The sequence below is a fragment of the Macaca thibetana genome, chromosome 18 (assembly GCF_024542745.1).
Source record: "Macaca thibetana thibetana isolate TM-01 chromosome 18, ASM2454274v1, whole genome shotgun sequence".
NCBI classification, from domain to species: Eukaryota; Metazoa; Chordata; class Mammalia; order Primates; family Cercopithecidae; genus Macaca; species Macaca thibetana.
Window position 1 is genome coordinate 64,649,253 of NC_065595.1, and position 7,852 is coordinate 64,657,104.

The window sequence follows — 7,852 nt, forward strand, 5'->3', positions numbered from 1 at the left end:
GCAGGTAAATAAAGGTACATTTAAATGCCCTACATTTAAATGCTTAAGATAGATGCTACTTTGTCAATGTTTTTCATTAACACAACCAAACTTTCATTTGATCAGTGCCATTTGCAAGAATGCAACTCTACATATGGAATCTACCTCCATCATGTTTTCTTATTATTCCATGACAATATAGATAGTACCTTTCTTTGTTGTATATGTGCTATGGTTTGAATATGTATGTCTCCTCCAAAATTCATGTTAAAGCTTAATCTCCTAAATTCAGGTGTTGCCTTTGTGATGGCATTAGGACATGGGGCCTTTAAGAGAGGATTCGGTCATGAAGGCTCACTCCTCATTAATGGGATTAAGACCCTCATAAAAGAGGCTTCACATGTCATTTAGCTTGCTTGCCCTCCTGCCTTTTGCTATGACAGGATGCAGCAAGAGGGCCCTCACAAGACCAAATGCCTATGCCTTGATCTTGCACTTCCCAGCCACCAAAACAGAAGTAACTTTCTCCTCTTTTTAAATTACGCAGTGTGTGGTATTCTGTTACAGCAGTACAAAAGGACTAAGACATTATACAATCCTAAGCACAAAAAATGTGGGATTTGCAAGTGATTGGCAGTTATTTCTTGTTTATAAGATGGTCTTCCCAAACATATTTGGTATTACTTTTCATTATTATTATAAAAATAGAATTTAAAATTTCTTGTAGAAAATATATACACCCCAATGAATGTGTCTGTATGAGAAAGTATATTATGATATACATATACTGGATATATCTCCAGGAAACAACTGAAAGAGCTATTCCACCATGTTTAACTAACTTTCACAAAGTTTTAGTCAGTTAGGGACAGATAAAGTGATAGGGTGGAGATGGAAGATTTCTATCTTTAAAGAAAAGGATTAAATTATTCCTAGACTCTTCCATTTTATCATTAACAACTGATGTTTTTAATACCTCCTATAATGTAAAATGTTAAAAGCACAATACATGTAAATGTATTGTGGGGGAAGAGCAATTTTTCTTCGACCTCCATAGGTTCTTACTTGGAAAAGACCCCTGTACACAAAGAAAGATTAACAAGAGAAAAACATAAGTTTGTTAACATACGTATTTCACATAGACGTGGGAGACACCCAGAAAATGAGTAGTTTTCAAAGAGGTGGCTGTGAATTCCAACTTATGTAGCATCTTCAACAAAGACCTATACATTTTTAGCGAAGTAACAGGTCAAAAGGAAAGAACTTTGCATCTTTAGAGGTAGCAGTGTGGGCGAAGGCAAATAACTGGCAGATAAAGTCTGGTTAGTAAAGCTTGTTAATGTAGATTCCTCTGGTGCCATCACCAGGCTAAGAGGCTAAAGTTGTCGGTAGTGAACTTTGCTCTCCCTGGCAGAACAGCAGGAAAGGGCAGCAGGATACCTTTTGTCTTTGTAAATCTATGCTCTGCTTTTAAACAAATAGAGGGAGGGCAGGGAGCTTTCCTTATCTGCCTCTTCTTGATTTCTGCTCAACAAACTTCTGTATGTTAACAAGGCATATTCTGGTCTCCCATAGTATTCACAGATGTTAGTATGAATACACATTAGTGTAAATGTTTAAAAAAAGTATGACACAGCTGAAAGAAGTACAAATAATAACCTTTTAAAGGCAACTTGGCTGTGGATAACAAAGCCTTATAATTTTTAATCTATATTGACCTACTAAGTCTACTTCTTAAGATCTATCTCGAGGATATATACTGTTCACAGAGATATGCACAAAGAGTTAATAATAGTAGTATGCTTTATACACACAAAGCATTCAGCATATAAAAATAGTTAAAACAAAGGCTTAAATAAATTATGGCAAGTTCCAAATAATGGTATATTATGCAGAAATAAAAATCATACTATGCAAGGATATTGTTATTGAAAGGTGTTTTGTTTTATGCCATTTAACGAAAGAAGCATGATAAAAATAAATATATATATACATAGAAATCTGGAGAGCATACACAAAAATGTTAAGATAAATTAAGAGAAAGGCACATTGCATCTGTGGTCTTCTTGCCAAAAAATGCATAATTTCAATGTAATATGAGAAAGTATCAGACAAACTAAATTGAGACAGTCTAAAATGTAACTTACCAGTACTGTCCAAAAAGTATCCAGACTATGAAAGACATGGGGAGAATAAGAAACTTTCAGATTGGAGAAAATTAAGGAAACGTAAGAAATAATTGCAATGTGAAATTATGGACTGGATCTAATAACAGACAAAGGACATTAGTGAAAAAAAGGGTGAAATCCAAAATTAAGACTGTAGTTTAATTAACAGAATTGCATCAATTTTATTTCATGGTTTTCATCATTGTACTATAGTTATGTAAGATGCTAACACTAGAAGTTCACTGGGAAATTCTCTACTTATTTTCTGATCAATATTTCTTAAATCTAAAATTATTTCAAAATAATTTTTTTAAAAATATAAATGTTAGAAACATAAAGTTAAGAAAATTTCTCAAAAATTAGATGAGGACAAAAAGCTGAAAAATAAACAATAAGAAGAAATTTAGAGAGCTCGTCTAGGAAAAGTGAAGAAAAATTAAAAAAAAAAAAATTGAGGAAATCACAAATAATTCAAGAAAACTTTCCAGAATAACTGAAGGACGTATTTTCCAGATTGAAAGGACCTACCAGCTTCCAGTACATCCACACTAGGAAACATCACCATATTTTAGAATATAGGGGGTGACAGGAAGATTCTTCAAGCTTTAAAGAGAGAAAAATACATAGGTTGCACATAAAGGATCAAAACTGTGAATGGCAGCAGACTTTTCAAGATATTTTCAAAATTTTTAAAGTTTATTATAAGGTTTTAATATCTGTACTCAAATTTCTATCCTGAAAGTAAATGTGAGATTTTGGGAGCAGAAATCAAAGTTGCTATTATAGCAATCACTGCAAGAGTTCCCCATGCCCAATATCAACACGAAACATGATGAAAGCCACATCACCCTGCATATATGAGAATCTGTCTGAAATTATCTGGGGGGCTTATACAGGCCACCAGCTTCCCCATCATTATTTGAGAGGAGCAGAGAAACCTTTGCTCCCTAGTCATTACCCATCCTTTGGAACATGAATAACTGGCTCTTGGGGTCATCCCCCTTTGAAATTTAAATGCATTTGGAGGTAAGTCTCTAAATCTTTCTGCAGGTCTCTGGCTACTCAATTTTACCCTTCCCAGGCTAGTTTTTCAACCTAGGTGTTATTAAAAGTGCTCAGAAAGCCCTAACTATGCAGAAACATGAAATTATTCACTTCCCTACAAATTATTGTCTACCCCCAGCCAAACCATCAATAAAGCATGAAGGTAAAATGGACCTTACAATGTTCACCTCTCATTCACTCTTCCAATTGGGGATGTGTTTGAATTATTGCATTCTCACACTGCTCTAAAGACATCCCTGAGACTGGGTAACTTTTAAAGAGGTTTAATCGGCTCACAATTCTGCAGACTATACAGGCTTCTCCTTCTCTGGAGGCCTGAGGAAACTTACAATCATGGCAGAAGGCGAAGGGGGAGCAAGCACATCTTCACATGGCCAGTAGGAGGGAGGTGGTGCTACACACACTTTTAAACAAGTAGATCTCAGGAGAATGCTGTCACAAGACAGCACTATGGGCATGGTGCTAAACAATCATGGGGGAGATCTAGAATTGGTAATCCAATTCAAGAATGGAGTTCTAGGATAATGGTGAAGGGAGGCCCAGAACATCAGGGCCCAGCACTCTCTGAGATGAAGTTCTTCAAACAGATGCAAATGATAGAATACTTTACAACTGACACAAGGACAGGAGACTTAGGCAACTAGCACAGAGTTTAGGGTGGAATTACTGGTATACACATAAAAACCTAAGGAAACAAAAGTTCTTAACTGCAGGGAAACAACTTGCAAGCAAGGAAAATACATCATAGTATGCTAGGTGGCTCAGCTGCAACAGCACTTACATAATCGCAATCCTGTAAACAACTTACATAATTGCAATTCTGTAAACAATGAATTTTGACTTAACAAAATGATGATGAAACTATATTAGCAGTACAGGAGGAACACAAATGTGTATATGTACAAGATGTAAGGAAGGAAAAGATCTTCACAGGAAGTCAACAGATTTAAGTCTAAATTTGAGAAATAAAAAAGCAACATAAGAAATAGAGAAAAATACCAAATTTAGCAGCTAAAAATAGTTGAAATTGAACAAGCATCAATCTCTCCTACTTGAGGTAGTTTCTAATTCCTAGGAACTATAATTATTTTCTTCCAGGTAAATACTATAAATCTATTCCATTTAGTTCTTTTAACAAAGGGTTTTTCTACATTTCTGCAATATAGGAGGGCAGATTATCCTATTTAAAAGCCAGAATAAAGCTGAACTTTAGAGGTGACCTATTTTGACATACTGGGATTTGACCGGTGATAATAATGTAAAACAGAATGCAGTAACTTTTCTTTTCTTTTTTGGGGGAGAGTAGGGGGAGAGTGGTGCGTAGTAAGACTAGAACACTAATAATGTGACAGCTATGAAAATAAATCTGTGTAACTGTAATACCGCCTCCCTCCTACTTGCTCTGCAAGCAGTCAGGCCTTCATTAATTCCAAGAAGGGATAGAGAGCAAATGTCAGATTCCGACAACAGATACAACTGTTTTATGTGCAAAAGGATGGTAGAGGAAAAGGTTGAAGGAATAGTGGAAATACTTGGGAAAATATTTGTGTAGATGTGGTATTACAGAGAGATATAGATATAGGTTTTTGTCCACAGTTCTTGGCTCACAACTCCCACAGGCCTTGTTATAGTCTTTTGTTATAATGTTGGGTGTGTCGGGCCTCAGGAAAAAATAGAATCTCTCTGACTTTCTGTCCTTCTTTCCCTTGTCCCAAGGCAGGACTCTAATCTTCCCCCACCTTTCCAGTTGCAGGTCATGACGTCATAATTCCAGAGAGGGCCTTACCCCATACCCTGGAGGCCAATCACATTTCCACATGGTAGTCCACAAAAACCCAAGACTGGGTTAGGGAGCCTCTGGAGAGCTAAAAGGGGGTTCCTGGAGGATGGCACCCAGAGAGTGCATGGAAGCTGCATGCTCCTTTCCCCATACCTCACCCTACACATCTCTTCATCTGCATCTTTGGAAATATCCTTTATAATAAACCAATAAACATGTTTCCCTGAGTTCTGTGAGCTGCTCCAGCAAATGAATCTTACCTCCAAATCTAAAGTGGGGTTCATGGAAAGCCCAACTTGAAGTTGCTTGGCCAGAAGTTCCGGAGGCCTGGACTTGCAACGGGCGTCTGGTGGAGGGCAGTCTTGGGGACTGAACCCTCATTCTGTGGAATCTGATGCTATCCCCAGGTAGTGTCAGAATTAAATTGGAGAACACTGAGCTGCAGAAGTGGTTATTCACTTAGTGGGGGGGATTTCTGCTCCCTCCCACCCCACTATTGGTTATGAGAGTCTTTTGTGTTTATGATTGTTGTGGTGTGAGAGGAGAGGAAATATGGTCAGTGTTTTTCCCAAATCATGAGAGAGTGAGATGATTTTTTAGATTTGGCAGAGATAGAAAGGAAGAGATGAGAAGAACTTGCTAAAAGACATGGGAGAAATATAAAAAGAAATGTAAGAAGTGCTGCTGTGTCATCTACTTGTTGACACTAATTCAGAAAAACTTCAGTAAATAAATACATTCTTTTTCAATACTATTGAGAGTAAGATTTCTACTTCTTTTGGATGTATCTCCAAAAGTTGAGAAGGCCCTTAAAATAGGAGCAGGAAATCCCAGTTTTCTGTGGATTACAACAAATGTGATTTGAATTATTTTGCTAGGAGTTGTGACAATTTGCATGGAATCATCCACATTCCTTTCAGTTTAAACTCTGGCAAAGCTTGAGAGATGATGACCAGTCTCTGAACATCCCTCTCCTGTGACCTCTCAAGGCACTGAGGAACCCACATCTTGTGATCACCTTTAGTGCTCATTTGGAGTTAGATGGTAGAAAAACTTCAAGTAATTACATTAAAAGCGCTTTTGGTGTGTTACTCCAACTAACTAATTACAGAATAATAGACTTGAATCCTGAAATTACCTTAAAGACCACCAAATGCAATCCCCTCCTTTAAAACAAGAAAATGATTTATGAAGGTGAAATCAGTTACTCAAAGTTCTTACAAGCAAGTTAAAGGGTGAGTAGTGACTGAAATCAAAGTATATTACCTTTGACTTGATTGGTAGAAAATAACACAATTATCTGTCATATGTAAGAACTATAGAAAGTTCTCATGTAGTTCTTGCAACATTATTATCACATTTTACAGATGAGAAAATGAAACTCAGAAAGGCTCAATAACTTGCCCAAGACCAGCCAGGTAGTGGTAGAACTAGAACTCACACCCTCGCAGTCTGAATCCAGAGCCCATACTCTAAATCACTACACTGGCTTTTTGACCAATACAAATATTTTCAAACTTTCGCAGTAGGAAAAAAAAAAAAAAACAAACAAACTAATCTGAGATTTTAGAGTCAGAAGTACAATGCCGAGTTAAAAATGCAGCTGCTCTAGAACAAGGGTACAGTGGATACTGAAAGACAACTAATAATAGTAATATATAGTAAAAAACAAAAAACAAATTTAGGAACTCAGGAGTTTTAAATGCAATCTTTCAAATCTTAATCTTTTATATTATAATTTTAGAAAGAGCCGAAAGCTTTATATAAATGAAATAAATAGATCCTATATGTACTTTAGGATTCTATTTCAGGCTGCTTGTAATTCAGTCACCAGAATCACAGAACCTAGGTTTGAGCTCTTGTTTTTTTTAAGTCTTCAAAATGAGAATAGTAATACCTATTCATAATATTGTAAGCTACCTTAATGTATACTGTAAAGCACTCTGCAGATGTCAGAGATTTATTAGTATACAGTTCAATTCTACTGTATCACCAAAGTTAAAATTGTTTTCTGTATATAATGTATTATTTTTTTAAAGTCCTATGACTTTGTAACTTCCAGAAGTTTGGGAAAATAATGATTATACACCATCTAAAATTAATTTATCCCTACTATTTTTCATTTCTCTTTTCTCAACCCCACATTTTATTACAGGGTATCAAGACTATTAAATGTAACCTCGTTTACACTAATGCCAATTGATCCAGTAGCCTTCCAATCTGGTTAATATTTCCTGTTTTGTATTGGCTGGAAGATTACAGAAACAGAATAGCCAAAACATTACACATACTTTAAATTAAATTAAATGTAAACAGCCTAAGAATGAAACGTAATACAATTTCCCAAATGTCAAACTTCTAGACATCTCTGTCATCCTATTTGAAGTCAGTAATATTTTTAATCAATTATATCTGATTTTAAGGCTGAATTTCTTATCTATCCCAGAAAGTGAATTTCTCTTCTGGAATAACAAACAAGAATGGTGTACACGGGGCAGTGAATCATTTGCGTTTTGGCAGAAATTATGAACGATTATGCAACCCGCCTAAGGTGGTGACACGGCCTGAAAACAATGGAGGCAGAATCTGAATCCAAGTTTTCTAACACCTTTCAGAGAGAGAAAGGGGGTGAGGAGAGTATAGCTAGAGAGATCTCGTAACACAGAAGACCATTTCTACATAGGCCTTTACGTAAGACCATTCTTACCTTGGCCCCTGACTAGATGGCCTTTGGTCTTGTGGGCTTTGCTTGGCTCACCGCATAATGGAACATGTGAAGAAGGCTAACTGGTAGCTTTGTATTGTATTGCAATTATCCATGACATTCTACCAGCAGTTTTTCATATTATGTGGGGCAGCC